This window comes from Cupressus sempervirens, chromosome 4 (genome assembly GCF_028749045.1).
Source record: "Cupressus sempervirens isolate cs-2001-9-10 chromosome 4, ASM2874904v1, whole genome shotgun sequence".
NCBI classification, from domain to species: Eukaryota; Viridiplantae; Streptophyta; class Pinopsida; order Cupressales; family Cupressaceae; genus Cupressus; species Cupressus sempervirens.
Window position 1 is genome coordinate 632,504,918 of NC_143121.1, and position 18,199 is coordinate 632,523,116.

Sequence of the window (18,199 nt, forward strand, 5' to 3'; positions counted from 1 at the left end):
AAATCTTGACAAGATATGTGGATTCAATCAATATAGAATGATTTGTGTAAGGCCATAAAATGAGGTGCATGAAAAACTTGTCAAAGTATGACAATTTTAATAATAGTTCTTGAAAAATCCATCTACCTCTTACCACAAACAATAATGGTGGCATCTTCTGTCATCACAAATCCCCATTATATACAACTTTTAATCTGTATTGCTGGATTGTTAAGGCTTTGATTGAGTTGTCTCTGCATCATATATTCTTATTCTTCTTCAACAATCTTGGCTTGAGATTTAGTGATCTGTGCAATGGATATAATCATAATTAAACCAATAATCCTTCTTTTTATGATGTTTTTGTCCTTTCAAACACCCATCTGCAATGGGAGCGAGTTAAGGTTTCAAAGATCTTTAGTTTTCCACTTTCAGCATGGTCTGGATAGACTTGGTAAGATCAATGAACCATTTTTTAATGTTTTTTAGCAGTACCCATTTCATAGAATTTTCCTAGAGATTGAATATATTTGATAAAATCTTCTGCCTCGGCAAGTTGCCCAACACCAACAAGAAGATCAACCATGCAAACGTAGTGCTCCATTGTAGGTACAATATGGTAGCATTGACTCATACCATTAAAATTATGCCAACCTTCATCTATTAAACCAGCATGGCGGCATGCAGACAAGACTCCAACTAATGTAATCTGATTTGGTTTCATGCTAGAAGATTGCATTTGTTTGAAAAGCTCAAGGGCCTCCCTTGCAGAGCCATGCATTGCATATGCTTCAATCATTGTGGTCCAAGGGACCACATCTTTTTTGTGCATTTTGTCAAACACATTGCGTGCATTTTTTATACTTCCACATTTCGCATACATGTGTACAATGGCACTTGCTACAAAAATATTAGACTGAAACCCGCTTTTGGTTATCTGTTCGTGTATTTCCTTACCGCGCTTCAGAGCTATCAAGCTGGCACAAGCTGGGAGAACATTGGAAAATGTCATTACATTTGGTTTCACATTCTTCAGTTGCATTTGTTCAAACAATTTCAGGGCATCTTCTCACAGCTCATTCTGTGCATACCCTGCAATCATAGTATTCCAAGTTGCAACAATTCGACCTGGAATTGCTCCAAACAACTTCATTGCCTCATCTAAAAATCCATTCTGTGCATACACAGTAATCATGGCATTCCACGAAACCAAACTTCTATCAGGCATCTAATTAAAAAACTCGAAAGCCCATTCAACATTTCCATTCTGCCCATATCCCGCAATCATCGTCATCCACGAAACATCATCGTCATCTTAGAGCTTTCTCAAAGTGTCCATTTTGCACATAACCTACAATCATGGCATTCCACGACACAACATTTCGATGAGACATTGTGTCAAATAGATATCATGCATTCTCTAAATTCCCACATTTTGCATACACCTCTACCAGGGCATTTCTAACAAACACGTTGGACTGAAACCCGTTGTTAACAATCTCTCAATGAACCTCCTTCAAAACATGATAATTTGTACATGCTCGAAGAATGCTAGAAAAGGTGAAGTGATCGAGTTGTATACATAAATAAACTATGCCACAAAATCCTCTTCCAGATCCAAATGATCTCAAAATCTCCAAATTAAAGTTTGCTCAATTGTGCGGCACAGCTAGACATGGGAAAGCAAAATCTTCATCTGAGATGCAACATAAATGCAGGAATCGGCTGGAATCCAGTTGTATCTCACTTGATGAGATTGGATAGATTGAATCCAGATTTTTTATGTGATTAAACCATTCTCTAGCGCCTGATGCTATTTACCGACAGTTTATTTTCTGGCGTGAGACAATATCCGATTGCAGGCAATCCCAATGGGAAAGCCTATCGGCTAATTATTAGTTTTTGTCAATGTTTATACTATTATTACTTTTTCCAAAAATGTGAAAACATTATCAAATGTTAAATGTCTCTTAATATTATTATTAAAATACATATTTTTCACACTTAAATGCTATTTTTTTTATTGATTATTACTATTTTTGCTAGTGGTTTAAACATTTTTAAAAATTCATTGAAATTCTTTTATTACTATGTGAAAGGAAAGTGGCTTAAATAAAGGACCGGCATTTAATTTGGTCTTAGTGGTTGCATTATATTCATTAAACTTCCACCATAATGCATTTTATTGAACAACCATGTATGCATTTTACTTATTGGATTAAAACTTATTATTTTTACTAGTTTCAATTTAGCATTTTCAAATTTAATTATAAAATGCATATAGTTAGATGCAAGTTTTTTAACTACATAATTTCTATTAAATATTTTTTGATGATTTGATTGGGTAAATCATTTTGAATCTTATATGAGGATTGAAGTTAAATATTATTATGTGTGAATAAGTTAGTTTAGATGTTTATACTTTTAATATTCTATTTTTAAGAATTAATTTTTTTATTCAACTAAAATATTTTTAAAAATATTTTCTACATTTATATTATATAATATTTTAAGAAACACTATTATATATTATTATTTAAATATTTTTATTTTATATTATAATTTATTTTAATAGTATATATGATATATATGAATAGAATTTAACTATATAAGATTTACGTTGATTAAAATATTTTATATACAATGATAAATTTATTATTTTAACATTAGATTTACACTACAAATTATTAGAACTAAGGCAAGTACTAAGCCATTATATTGCACTTGTTTTATATTTCATACTTGCTTTCTGGAATACTCACAAAGCTTTCATGTTTTTTTTGGGTTGGGTTGGAGATAAGTAAAATCAATGTAGTTGTCTTTCTCCATTTTCTCCATTATATTTTATGGCTCATTTTGTCTTATGGCTTTCTTGTCTTTTATATTATTTGGATTTTTTTTGTTCATATCACATCAATATTGGATGTGTGTTGTATTGCAACAGCCTTATATATTTTTATAAAGGGTTTGTATTTATTGCAGGGATTCCATTCTCAATAACACATCAAAATAGAGTTATACGAAGATTATATTCTTCAAGTAATGAAAACCCCAAGTTAGAGTGGTGTATTATGTACTTCTTGGATAAAAATGGTGTTCAACATTATACTTTAGGAAACTCTCATTATGAAATTAATAGTACATAGCTTTTGTCATTGTATGGAAGACTCCAAACATCTTCATTCTTCTTCTTTCTGTAATTTTCTATGTTCTGGGCATTTTTCATATTTGTAGTTACTAACTTTCAGTTTGTGCTACCATTCAATGTGAAGCTCCTCCTTGGTCACGTATCTATTCTCCTCCTTAGCCAAGTAGATATTCTTTGACATCTCTTTTTAAAGGAAATATTTTTAAAAGATAGGGCTTTGTTTTCATGGTGAATATTCTAGTGTTTGGCCCATCTTGTAGTAAATTTTATTATTTCTTTCTGCTATCCGATTAATCTTTTTCTTGCCTTCAAATTTTTAGACTAATTGTTACATGTGATATTTTGAGGGACAAATTGTTGTATTCAGATTTTTTTTCTCTAAAACATCAACTATGAATATATATTGAAATAAGTATATACAATTATTTTATTATTGTCTATCTTAAAATAAATTTATTTACAATAACTAATATTAATTTTGTTGCCATGAAATTGTTTGCAAGAAATGTATTGGATCTTATATATATATGATTAATACAAAATTTGACAAATCAATCACTAAAACAATCATCTATTTTTTCATCAAAAGGCAAGGACTCTAGCTCTTGCAGAGCCCTTGTTTTATTTAGTTTTGTTTCATTTTTACAATAATTTTTCTAATTTTATAATATTTAACAAATATTATTATTGTTACTTTATTTAGTTTTGTTTCATTTTTATAAAGAAGATCTTGATTTTATAATATTTTAATAAATAATAATTTTGTGTTAGATTGGCTCTGGTTAGTATTATGATTCTTAATTATCTTTATTTGAACTATGTTTGTCCTATATCTATGTAATTATCATCTATTTTATCTTTGTTTCAATCTAATGGTATCAATTATTATATTTTAATTCTTCGTTTATAAATCAAGTTGTTCTTCAATTTTTTTCTTGTATAAGGAATGTGTAATGCATACTCATTTGTAATAATTTCATCTATAGATTGATTCAATATGAAAAAAAATATTCATTTAATTTAATTATTTCTTAATAGACTAGGATTTAGGTAAGTTGATTTTGAGTAGTATAAGAATAACTCAAAAAATTCAAGGTCTTCAATTAAGATTTAAACTTCCCCCATTTCTATTAAGTTGTAGTAACTTATTTGTAATAATTTTATCTATGCATTGATTTAATGCAAAAGAAAAAATATATATTCTTTTAACTTTTTAATTGTTTAGTAAAGTACGATCGATCTAAGTGAGTCTTAAGTAGTACAAGAGTAATTTGAAAAATTCAAGGTCTTAAATTCAATTTTAAACTTTTTCGCCCATTTTTAGTGGGTTGTAATAAGTCGGCCTATTACACTTTTTGAAAGGAAGCAAAGGCATAAATTACACGTCTTACAATTATCTATGTGAAGAGATAACTAGGAGTGGAGATATGTGTAAAATTTAAATTGATCATACAATTACAAGGAAATTGATAGAAAAATAATATACCATGACATAGTGATTTGTGCAAGGAAAACTCTTTCGAAAGAAAAAAAATTGCACACCCAAAAGAAACTCAATATATTATTTAATATTTCATTGTTATAATATACTTGTAGAGTGTAAGCCTTTTATACAAGTATTGCCAATATGAGAACTTGACTGATTATAGCAACATAAGTATACCTATAAAACTTAGTATATCAACTTCTAATGCATGGGTGAATGTTAATAGGTACATTAGAAAGGTAGGTTTGCACTACAATGGGCACCAAATGTATGAGTCAATTTAAAACAAAAAAAACATTAGAATAACTCAAAAAAAGGGAGTGTCGGCTCCCCTAAACTCCATAGTGAGGGGAGTTGTAATGTCCCCATTGTTAGATTTTCTTGCTTTACATTTTACTCTTACCTTTTAGGTGTGTGTCATCCTTATCAGAATTGTTATTTCATGTTACCAATGAAATTATATGAACTAGAAAACTCAAAGGGTATTTTTTAGGTTATTTTTACTACAGTTAATTGATGACTCCTCGATGACCCTAAGAACCTTGCAAGACCAAAATAAATTTCACAAGAGAGAATAGAAAGAATAAATTTCTTCAACAATGTAAGATAGATTGATAGTTTAACATATACATGGGATGCCTTTCTTATAAAGACAAGGTGAGATGTAGAATTAGATAAGATTGTGATATGTATCATAATCATATCCAATGAGACTACTAAAGTATCAATCTAGATAACTAAAAGTAGCTACCAAGAGATAATATAAGATCATGTTATGACTAGTTTTTCTTCTAGGAAACCTACAACCTAAGTAAACTTAAGTCATGTGTATATGTTCCTTATTAAGAGCTAGAAAAAATACTAGGTACAAGACCTTTATTAGGTCCAAAACCTTATCCATACAAACACCCCCTAAGAGGGAGTAGATTAATATGCAAAGATATAAGACTATTGAGATGGATCCTAGCTACAAAACCATTTTAGGTACCCATGTACAATGAAAATGCAATCTTTCAAAAATGAAAAAGGAAAAAACCTAGTCAAACTAGATTTTTTCTAGAAGAGAGAAAAGAAACAAACAAGAATGGATGATGTACGAAGGACATAATCATAACCTTGAGGAAAAGTACATCCTTCATCAATGTCAAACTAATGATCTTCCAAAGAGGTAAAAAGAGTCACCATATCCTCTTTTAGTGAAGAATCTCTACTGTTAATGAAATATGCAAAAAAGTAAAAGATAATCCTATCTCTACAAGAAATGCATCTTCCCTCAAGGAGAAACAATTCCACTGAACGATGAAGAAGCCACTTTGTGTATAACTAAAAGGAGGAAGAAAGTCTCCAAATATGTGTCTAGGATCAAAATTAGCAAGAGTCTCCAAGCTTGAATAATCCATATCATGATCAAACTCAACCAAGAAACATTAAAAAACAAGTAAAGGAAAAAACTCGTGAATCTTGATTCTCCAAAGATAATATAAACGGTATACTAATGTTGTTGAAATTTTCATAAAAAAGAAGAGAAATCCCCTCGAGTGTGTCTCCTAAATTGGAAATATGAAATTCCAAAAATAGGTCTAAAATATATGTCAAACATTCATACCACATATGTGAAACATTGTGATCAACTTGCTAAAGAGAAACACTCAAAGTTGAAAAAGTGATTGTTAGAATCTGATAAGATTAATAACCCAGAAAACTAGTGCAAAGAGTAAATATCTAAACTATGAATGCAAATGATACAAAATCAAAATAACATCATAGATTTAGTCTCCAAGAGAGTAATGAAAATGCTAGAAGCAAAATAGCATTAAGAGGGTGCAAAAACAAGAGATACGAATACAAGCCAGGTAGCATGCTTATATAGGCTAGGAAGAGGGAGGAGGTGGCAACACCAACCAATGAGGAACAACCATCTATCGGACTAAAGATAGCAAAGTATCTTCCTAAGATAGCTAATGGATGCTCACATGTAGGAAGGTGACACCTCACAACCATTCACCTAATAAGACATGTTTGATTAACCTAAGCAAGATTATTAAAAATGTAGAAAAAACCTAGCAAAATAAGAAAAATAAAAAAGCTACACTAACACCCCCCCATAAGCGAAGCTTAGGTGGATGCTAACCTAGCAAAGCTATGAAAGCAAGAAAATGGGTCCCGACAACAAGGCCTGATCAGGTACCCAATACAAGAAAAAGAACTAGATGAAGGAAACTAAGCCTCCAATCTAGGAAATGTCCTAAAGAGAGGAACAAAAAAGAGCATGAAGCATCTCCGAAGCATGAAGCTGCAAACTCTGTCAAAATGCTGATCTGCAGAACCTCCATGGAAATAGAAGGCACAAACCATCAACCAAAGAAGCATAGAACAACAAGTGAACCCCCCCATAATGCTGAACAAGGAGAGGGGTGACAGGAACATTGAAATGCAATGCCAAAAACATCTGCAAGAAGAAGAATCAGGAACACCAATAGTGCAATAGAAGTACAAGCATAGGATAAAGGGCGGTGTCACTGACACACTGCATGGGCTAATGTCGTGGAAGAAAAATTCACTTGACAAAGGTGGATGAGCACAAAATGGCAAAACATCATGACCCCCCCATGGCACTTTATAACTGAGTGCGAATACAAACAAACACAAGGTGTACAAGATCCCAGATATGCAAAAGTAGGCACTTTATCTCAGTGTGTTTACAAAAAAAGGAATGCAACAGAATAGAAGCATACAATGCTCAAAATTCATAAAGAAGAGTGAGCCAAAAGAACAGAAGAAGAGATTGTAGGACCTGTAGAATCCAAGTAATCCGCTAGAGTGTGAAAGTGCAAAACTCGAAGGAGAAAGAACCTAGAGCAGAATCTGGATAAAAGACCTCTGCAACTAAATAACTCACAAAACCAGCTTTCCAACAATATCTGGCAAGCCCAGAAAAGAGTTCGAATGAGCGAGATATGGCTCCCGAAAGACAAAATAGAACATCTAGCTTTGACTGCCAAAATAGGCAACCAAACTGTAGCAAAAATAAAAAAAACTTGTACCATCATCTCCATCTCAGAACTGGCTTTCCAACACATTTTTTGAATCGAAAAAAATACGTCTGTATGCTCAAGTTACGAAAGAAAAATCGACAGGGCCTCCTCATGAAGAGCATATGCTAAAAGTGAAACTTGGGCACAATAATCAAGGAAAAAAATAGCACCACTGTGATCTACTCAAAAAATCATGCACTTTCAAAAAAAGAATCGCCTCGATACGAGGTCGTATGAGAAAGTTATGATCCTCCGAAGTTTCCAAAACGAGAACTATGCACAGTCACGACTGAGAATCTGCAATTTCTGAAGAATTCATGTATGAAAATCAAAAAACAACTCCACTAATGGATAGAACACAAAAAAATAGCCAAGTTCATAATAAGAATCCTCAAAATCAGAGTTCGTATGAGCAAGAATGAGACATTTGAAAACTGTGTTCAAATCTGCGACTGCCAACGGAGAAGGGTATGGTTGTAGCTTTGCATGCTCGATTCTACAAAATATACAGCTTACATGAAAAATCTAAAAGATACCTAGATGGTTTTTTGGGGTTGCGAATAAAACCCAAAAAGCGTTTTTCTTGTTGATGTACAAAAGATGTTGCTGTAGTGTAAATCAAATGCCTTTAATAGTAAAAAACGGCTCCACAAATTAAAAAATGACCCCAGCAACCAGAATATGACATGAAAATGTTGGATCAGCTTCCTAAGTCCATCAATGGCATGCTGGAACCTGCATTACTGATTGAAAACTCCAAATATGCAAGTTGGTTGTCAGATTTGAGATTGAAACCCCAGAGAAAAATCGTTTTTGTCAAAACTTTTCTGATTCTCAGGATCATCCAAAGATGCAAGAGAAGAGCATACTTCGTTTTTCAAAAAATTACAATAAAGTTTATTTGCCCCCCCACCCCGAATCTCTCAAATAAGGAAACTAAAATCTACTCTTGCACATAGAAAAGCTCTGATACCATGTTAGAATCTAATAAGATTAATAACCCAGAAAACTAGTGCAAAGAGTAAATATCTAAACTATGAATGCAAATGATACAAAATCAAAATAGCATCATAGAGTTAGTCTCCAAGAGAGTAATGCAAATGCTGGAAGCAAAATAGCATTAAGAGGGTGCAAAAACAAGAGATACAAATACAAGCCAGGTAGCATGCTTATATAGGCTAGGAAGAGGGAGGAGGTGGCAACACCAACCAATGAGGAGCAACCATCTATCGGACTAAAGATAGCAAAGTATCTTCCTAAGATAGCTAATGGATGCTCACATGTAGGAAGGTGACACCTCACAACCATTCACCTAATAAGACATGCTTTATTAACCTAAGTGAGATTATTAAAAGTTTAGGAAAAACCTAGCAAAATAAGAAAAATAAAAAAACTACACTAACAATGATGGGTGGAAGATAAGGAAGATCAACACTTGTTTTAGAATACCAAGATTTAAGTGACAAAACTTATCAAAAACATGACTCACCCTTGATTAAGGGGGGTGTAAATCAGTCAAAGGATCAACCATATTAATAGAAATTATTCCCCACATTTATAAGTCCCTTTTTACAAGTATAAGTTAGTATTCTCATTGTTGTCAACTTGTGTGATGAGCTCCAAAAGTATGTGTTTATATGAGTACATGTCATTTCTATAAGGCCATAAAAAAATGTATTAGAGAGTATAGATGAGGCAAATACAACATCAAAAACATATGCTAATATTATAACATATAGATAGATAGATAGATAGATAGATATTGATTAATAAAATTTTATTATATTTAAACTAATACTCAACTTTAGATATTATTTGTGTTAAAATAATAAAACTTTATTAATCAATATTTTTAGTATAAATAAAAATGTCTTAAAATTAAAAATAGACTACAGTTTATATCTATACATATTTACATGTATGCTTATATAAGTATATTTACATGTATATACTCACATGCATGCGTGTATATATATATAGAACTATGTGTGTGTGTGTATAATTGTGTGTGTGTGTGTGTGTGTGTACACACACACACACACACACACACACACACACACACACACACAATTTTATATATATATGGACACACACATACATTTTAAATACAACAATTTGCTAATATATTACCTCTTCCATTAGACTTTTCTTTATACATAGTTATTATATCTTACTTATAGTTATATTTTTTTTCTTTTTTATAGTTAACATTAGCAAATTGTTGTTGTTATTGTTGTTGTTGTTGTGTGTGTGTGGGCGCGCGTGTGCATGTGTGTCCTTTTATTTGTTTGCTTATTTAGTTATTTATTTATTTGTCTTTTTGATCTTTCTCTTTAGTTTTATTCATCCTTTCTCTTTCTTGTGTACATTTTTTAGTAGTTTTAGTTAGTAGATATATGTCTCTTTATATGTTTATATTTATATTTATATGTAGATATATGTCTTTTATATGTTTATATTTAGTTTTCTTCATATTTTTATCTGTATGTACATTTTTATATATACACATATACATTGTTTTTCCTTTTTTCTTATTTTTTGTATTTGCTTTTATATTTTTTTGTTATTTGTGTCTTATTGATAATATTTACAATTGTTTAATGGTCTAATCATTTAGTCATTTTTTTTTTTTTTTTTATCATTATTAACATCTCCTACTTTTTTTCTTATAATAATTTTTCCTTCTTCCTTAGATCTTGGGTTACCTACCAACCTCTTCCTCCTTTTTATAGCTAGTGTTGGGTCTGCAACTCTTATTTTTAATGATCTCCTTATGCTCTCTTTGTCATCCCGATGATGGATCATAGAGTGTGATCCAAAACGTTGATGAAAAAACTATTACACAATCTACCCAGAAAAGTGTCAAATATATGTTAACCTAGTCTAGTCATAAAATCAAAACCATTCGAAATGAGAGTTCAAAAACATATGCAAAACACCACAAAGTCCCCTTTAAATGTAGTTCCAATGCTCAACTTTCCTCTCCATTGAAGGTGATATGATGTTGCTCTAGATATTGATAAAATGCATTAAAATTGAAAGAAAATGACTATGATGAGAATACTAGAAGTGTGGTTTGTTTGATTGAGCAATTGGACTCACTTTATAGAGTTGAGAGCCAAAATGCAAAAATGACAATTAGGTGCACAAATGGAAAAATGTCATAACTGAGGAGAGAAGTTGGAAAACTTTCATATTATGACACATTATGACAATATGTAAGAAAGGATTTTGAAATGTACAAACTAAATACAATTTATCATAGAAAGATGGAGGAAAATTAATAGGAAATTTGTGAAGGGAAAGGTGTAAGAGGGTAAAAAAGGTGTAGGAGGGTGGAAGCATAATTAGGAGGAAAGTATAAGATTGAAATTTTTAATTTTTAATTAATTTATTCCCTCCAAATAGAAATTAGAAATTTAAGAATTATAAAATCCCTTAATTCATGAAATAGTGATAATTAATTAACACAAAATTACTTAATTGACAAAGTTACTAAAGGGTAAAATTAATATGATTAAAACTTAAAGATAGAGTGTGGGTTATCTACCTGCAGAAGATTAATTAATTTATGATTGACCAAAATGATAATTGTGATGTGAAGTCAACTTGAATTTGATGAAGGTTTGAATTAATTTTGATAATTTTGAAATACCATTGGTTTATTTTAACAACATATTAGGTTGATTATGAAAATGATTAATGATGACGATTGAAACATTGGCATTAAATTGAACTAGTTGATTAAAAATCAATGAAATTAAACAGTGCACTCAAATTGATTTGAAATTATTTGATAGCTTTGACTAAAATGATATTGATGAACTTTGGCAATGTCGTTAAATTGATTGAAACTAATGATTGACAAGGATTTATGAAGATCGATGAGGCATCAATGAAGTTGAATAATGTCTTAGATGGATTTTGACAAAGTTTTGATGGATTTAAAATGACTTGGACATGATTTTGAACTGATTAGGGTTTATTAGAATTGATTTTGAAAGGTTTGAGATCATTTTGAATCGATTTTGATGATATTAAACAATATTTAAAATATTTTGATAGGTTTTAATGATAATTTTGAAAATGAGTAATCCAGCCTCAATGATTAAGGATATGATTCAAAAGGAGAGAAATGTTAATAATCAATTAAATAATGTTCAATGTTCAATTGATGATGAATGCAATGTCCCTTCTTTTTGGATAGCCTATAATTGGGATAATTTATTTAACTCTTCAAAAGTATTCTTTTTAAGTCTTGCACTTAAACCAAGCAATGGAGGATATGCACAATATCACTTGCTACTTCAAACTCACTTGTAATGTTGATGAGGGGTGTTCCCATTAATACCATAAACACATAATAGAAATAGAGAAACAACAATGATCAGGAAGAATAGAAAATGAGCTTCTTATTATCCCCAAAAGTATAGACTTACAAATTTAAGAAATACAACATGCAAAGCCACATGGGCATTTTCCTTACAACATTTTGTAAGACAAAGCCACCAACAACCACCCATAACTACCCTAGACAACCCTAAAAACCTTCCTTATTTAGGCAATTTTTCATTGCCAAGAAAGATTCTAGAATGTGTCCCTAACCCTTGAAGCTGACCAACCTTGCAATTATTTTATTTTTCATATTTATTGCATTACAATCGGCTCAAAATAATTTCAAGTTATAATTTAAAGTGTCCCAACTTTCAGAGGCCATAACTTTTTAACCCTAGCTTTAATTAGCTCTTATAACCACTTTTTGGGAATGACAACTCCTGATCTACAACGTCTTGATTGTGTAAGTGTTGTTAGTCAGGGTTCAACTTTATTTTGGAGCCTCTAAGACCTTCAAATTTGAGCTTAAAGATTATGCACCAAAAATCTTTAATAACTTCACCAATACATATGGCATGCATATAAAACTCAACTAGCACACTGGTATATCTAAGATTAACCTCCACTTGTGAAATCAAAAAATTCTAATCTTGTAAAACCAGTTTACTAAAAATAGTAAGTTTCTAGAAATAGTAAGTATGCACTAAAACAACACTTAATTTAAAAGGCAAAAACAAAAATATTTTCAAGTGATGCAAGATTTCCCTTACACCCAGGATGCTTTTGCATCAAACACTTAGAGTAATTTGAGAAGCAATTTTATTATGTCTCAAGTGTTTAGAGGAAAATCAAGATGGTTAACCTCCTCCCTTGTAAGCCATGATGAATCTTCTATAGTTCATTATTTCCATTTGACCAAATATTCTTCATAGGTGTTATTTCTTATTCTTCTACCACTATGATTGTCTACTACATCTTCAATATCTTTTGTAGTTGAAGTAGTTGTTGGAATACTCCATTATGCTTATGTGGCCTCATCTTCAAAACCCCCTTCATGATACTTTGTTAGATCTATATTATTAAATACTAGTGAAATATTCGGTTCAGTAGGAAACTCTACTGCATAGACATTTCCTAAGTCATGATTCTTTAGTTTCTTACATGGTCCAAATTTATTCATTTTCAACTTATTATATGTTCCTACTAGAAATCATTAATTTCTCAAATGAACCATGACTTCATCTCCAACCTAAAATTCCCTATACCTTCTTTTATAACCTGCCTTAGCCTTGTACTATGTATTCATTTTGGTAATGTGCTTCCTCAGTTCCTCATGGATGTTCTTCAAGTGCTTTGCAAAATCCTTAGCTTTAGCACTACTTATCTCCCCTTTGTCCAATTTTGTCAGTTCAAAAGCATTTATGAGACTACTTCCATACACTATCTAGAATGGTAATTTATTAGTACTCCTATACATAGAATTATGATATGTAAATTATACCTATGGTAAAATCAAATCCCATCCCATTGGCTTATCTCCAACCAAACACCTTAGTAAGTTCCCCAAACTTCTATTCACTGCTTTTGTCTATCCATCAGTGTGTGAATGATGTGATGAGCTAAGCTTCAAATTTTGCTTTAACTTCTTCCACAATGTGCACCAAAAATACGCAACAATCTTGGTTTCTCAGTTTGAAACCATGCTCTTTGGTAGACCATGTAGTCTCACCACTTCCCCAAAAAACAATTTTGCCACATGAATAATTTCATTAGTCTTCTTGTAGGGAATGAAATGCATCATATTTGAAAACCTATCAACCACCACAAAAATTAAATCATGCCCTCACTAAGTCCTTGGTAAATGAAGAACAATGTCCATACTAATATCCTCCCACGAATTTTTTGGTACATGTAATGGTTGATATAACCCTATATTTTGTTTTGCTCCTCTTGTCATCTAACATACTCTACAACTTTGTACAAACTTTTTGTCTTCTTGTTGTAATTATTTCTAGTAATAATTCTCACTAAACAAAGCAATGGTTTTATCTCAACCAAAAGGTCCATCCAACCCTCCAATATACTTCTCCTTGATGATATTTTCCCTCATATAACTCCTTGGAATGTACAACTAACTTCCTTTGAGTAACATATATACCATCCTAGATGATAAAATACAACCACTTGGTTCTCTCTAAAGTAATAGGTTCTATATGATCTTTCCAAGATTCACCAAAATTAGGATCCTCTAGATACAACTCTTGAGTTCCTTGAAGCCAACTACCTTAATCTACATCTTTGTCAACAAAATTGACCTCCTACTAAAAGCGTATGCAACCCAATCAGACTTTTCACTCTTGTGTTTTTAATTAAATGTATAACTCTACCAAAACTCAGCCCATTTCAAAATCCTTTGATTCAATTTTTCTTGATTGTTCAAATATTACAAATCTTGATGATTAGTATACAAAAAAAAAATCCTTATGAACAAGATAATAGCTCCACTTCTTTAATGTTTGAACAATAACATAAAATTTATGATCATAAACATAATATTTTCTCTTAGCATTATTTAACTTCTCACTAAAGTAAGCAATAGGTCCACCTTCTTAGCTCAAAATAACTCCTATTGTAGTACTACTAGCATCATAGTCTACTTGAAATACCTTATTAAAATTTGGAAGTGCTAAAATAGGTTGTTTTTTAACTTTCTATTTTAAGAATCCAAACTGTGCATTTGATCCTATAATTCACTTAAAAATGTTTCATATCCGCTCTCATTATTTTAATCAAGGGTCCACAGACACTGCTAAAACTCCTAATAGACTTTCTATGAAAGATAGAAAAACCATGAAAATATCTTACCTCAGTAGCACTCCTTGGAGTAGGCCATTTTAGGATAGCCTTAACCTTTTTTGGGTCCACTTTTTGACCTTCTACTAAAACTACAGATCCTAGGTATACTAACTCCTTCACAAAGCTGAACTTCTTGAAATTAATCAAAATTTTATCTTCCCTTAACTTCTCAAACACCCTGTTAATATGCATTATATGCTCCTCCAATGTCTTATTGAAGATCAAAATATCATCTAGGTAAAAAATGACAAACTTACCCGAAAATTCTTTTAACACCTCATGTGCATGAGTTGCATGAAAGTTCTTGGTGCATTCATTAACCCAAAATGCATGACTAACCACTCATACAAACCTCCCTTTTTCTTGAAGATAGTCTTTCATTTGTCTCCTTCTTTAATACAAATTTGGTGACATCCACTCTTCATATCTATCTTTGTAAAATATACAACTTTTCTCAAAGAGCCCATAATATCATCTATCCTCGGCAAGGGAAATTTGTACTTCATTGTGATATTAAATTGATAACCCTATATTAAATACACATCCTCCATTACTTGTTCTTCATTGGTGCTAATACTATTAGTACATCACATGGACTTAGTCTTTGTTAAATTAATCCCTTTTGCAATAACTCTTGTACTTACCTATTTAACTCATAACTTTCTATTGGTGCCATTCTATGTCATTCCTTATTTGGAAAATTGGCTTCTAGGATCTAGTCCATCTAATGACTGATCTTCCTCACTGGTGGAAATCTATTAGGCACATTATCATATACAATATCCAAAAACTCAACCAAGAAATTTGTAACTTTTGCAAATGCACCTTCTACTTCTTCTTTACCCTCTTTTGGAATTATAGAAGAATACATATTCTCATGCCTCATACCATCTAGGAAATTCCTCCCATCAACAAAAAATATTATGACATTGCTTTATACCTTTTCTTCTATGTCTTTCAATCGCTTTAGCTTATGTCTCACTACATCCTTTGTCAAGAATCAGTATTCACACAACCATCATGTACAACACACTTGTCATACTACTACGACCTACCCACTAACATATGACATGCATCCATGGGTACAATATCACATAGTACCTTATCATGGTTATTCCCAACCTTGAAAATTTCTAGGCACTACTCATTGACCATGACCTTGTGGTCATCTTGCACATAGGCAATTCGATATGGATGTGGGTGTTTTTGCCTCTTGAGATTTAACTTTGTGACCATCTCCTTCAACACCAAATCATCAACGCTTCTAGTATTTATAATCACATCACAACACTTATCCTCACACTTGCACCTGGTGCAAAACAAGATTCTCCTTTTCTTAAATTCATTCTCACCACTCAACAAGACTCTTTTGTTAACTAGGAATTCTTCTCTTTTAACATCTTCAAAATGTGATGATTTGGCATTTTCATCCACATATGAAACTCTTGTTTGGAATCCAACTCCTCTATATGTCCTTCCTTGCTACTAAGGACATTCATAAGCCTTGTGACATTCTTCTTTTTAGTGAAAACATGTTCCATGAAAGTCTCCTCTTCCAGGTCCTTGTCCTCTTCCTCTCCCTCTTTGATCCCTATTATTCTTATCATGAAAAATATTGAAATTATTTCCCCTTTGATTATAATTTCTACTAGCTTCATCCTTATTTTTCTTATCTTCATTTTAGCCTCCATAAGATTGTCCATTGAATCTTCCACCACAACCTCTTCCACTTTGCCTATTCTGAAATTTCATGTTTAAATTTTCCTCTACTCTAAGGGAAAACTAGTATGTCTCTTCAATAATGACCATTTTAAGTAGACTCAATTTCTCCTAAGTACTTGGCCCTAACCCATTAAGATAATGGAAAACTTTCTCCTTGTCAGTTTCTACATGGCTTATTTTGATGAGGACTCGATAGAACTCTTCTGTATAATCCTAAACAATTTTTCCTACTTGCATCAACCCTTGTATTTTTTCAATAGATCAAGCTTGTAATAAATGTAAATGAATTTTCACTTCAATTTATCCATCATTTGTTAACATCTTGTGATTTTCTCCTTGGCTTTTCTATTTTTCTCCAATTGAATCTCATGCCACCAGATTTTCACACAACTCTTCAGTTTGGCCTTCACAAACTTAACACTATTAAGATCTTTGATGTCTTTATACTCAAAATAATTTTCTAATTCATTGATCTAATTGATTGGTTCTTTTAAGTTGAGATTTTTTGAGAATGTGGGGACGTCAATCTTGGGTCTTTCCCCAATCTTGGAACTAGCCTTGAAAAGTCTTTCTTTCCTAGCATTGACTTCTCCTTCTTATTCAACATTTCCTTCTTCCTCTAGTCCATCCTCACTTTCATCTCTTATTGCAATATTCATACCTCTGTGAATGTCTTTTTGTAATTCTTTCACTTATCTCTGGAGGGCTCTAAACCCCTTAGGTGTCACACCTTTAGCTTTTCCATCGTGTTTCCTTCATGGTCAAAATTTTGTATTTATCATCAAAACCCTAAACCATAGTCCTAGTTTAAATAACCTCATAGTTAGCGATCTATCTACACAATCAAGAGCTCTTTCTCTAATACCACTTGATGAAGGGTTATCCCCTTAATACCACAAACACATAAAAGAAATAGATAAACAATAGTGATTCACAGGAATACCAATTGGGTTTCTTATTATCTCCAAAAGTATGGAATTGCAAATTTTATAAATACAACTGAATAGTGTAAAAATAGATCTTTAATAATGCATAGGACATTCACCACTATTCATTTATTTGTTTTAGAGTTGATATGAAATAAGTAATAGAAATGCTTGAAATTTGACAGGATAAGGTACATACCTCAAAATGGAACCAATATGAAAATACTTTTTTTTTTATGTCTATGTATAATTTTCAAAAAATCTACCAGCTATTCTAGACTAGAAATGTCAAAATGGAAAAAACCCAGAAATATTGTCTTTTTGAAGGGAGGTCAACCTAGACCCTTTTGGTAGGGTACAATTGTGCCCTGAAAAGTTGAGCTTGACCTTTTCCGCTCTGATGAGATCTCAGAAGTTTTTCAATAAGGGTATCCAAATCTACACTTTGATCTTTGAGACAACACTTGCATATATTTGAAAATATGGTTTTGGAGTGGCTATATAGGGTTTTTCCTTAGTCAAACCCCCATTTTGGTGATTCCAGCCTCCACGAATAGTCAGATATAATAGAATGTATGTGTGTATTGAATGTGTAATGCCAAGATCTAATCTACTAGATTGAAACCCTTGCATGAATATATATGTATGAGAAAGGAACACATAGACTTGAATAAGATAAGAAATCATACCAAGCCCCCAAGGCTAAAGTACT

The 18,199-nt window shown here is 31.8% G+C and overlaps 1 pseudogene; it reads right to left on the minus strand.

Annotated features, from left to right (window-relative positions):
- Window positions 1–454: 454 nt before the first annotated feature.
- LOC149562827 (pentatricopeptide repeat-containing protein At1g11290, chloroplastic-like) overlaps window positions 455–18,199 on the minus strand; it is a 60,200-nt pseudogene continuing 42,455 nt past the window's right edge.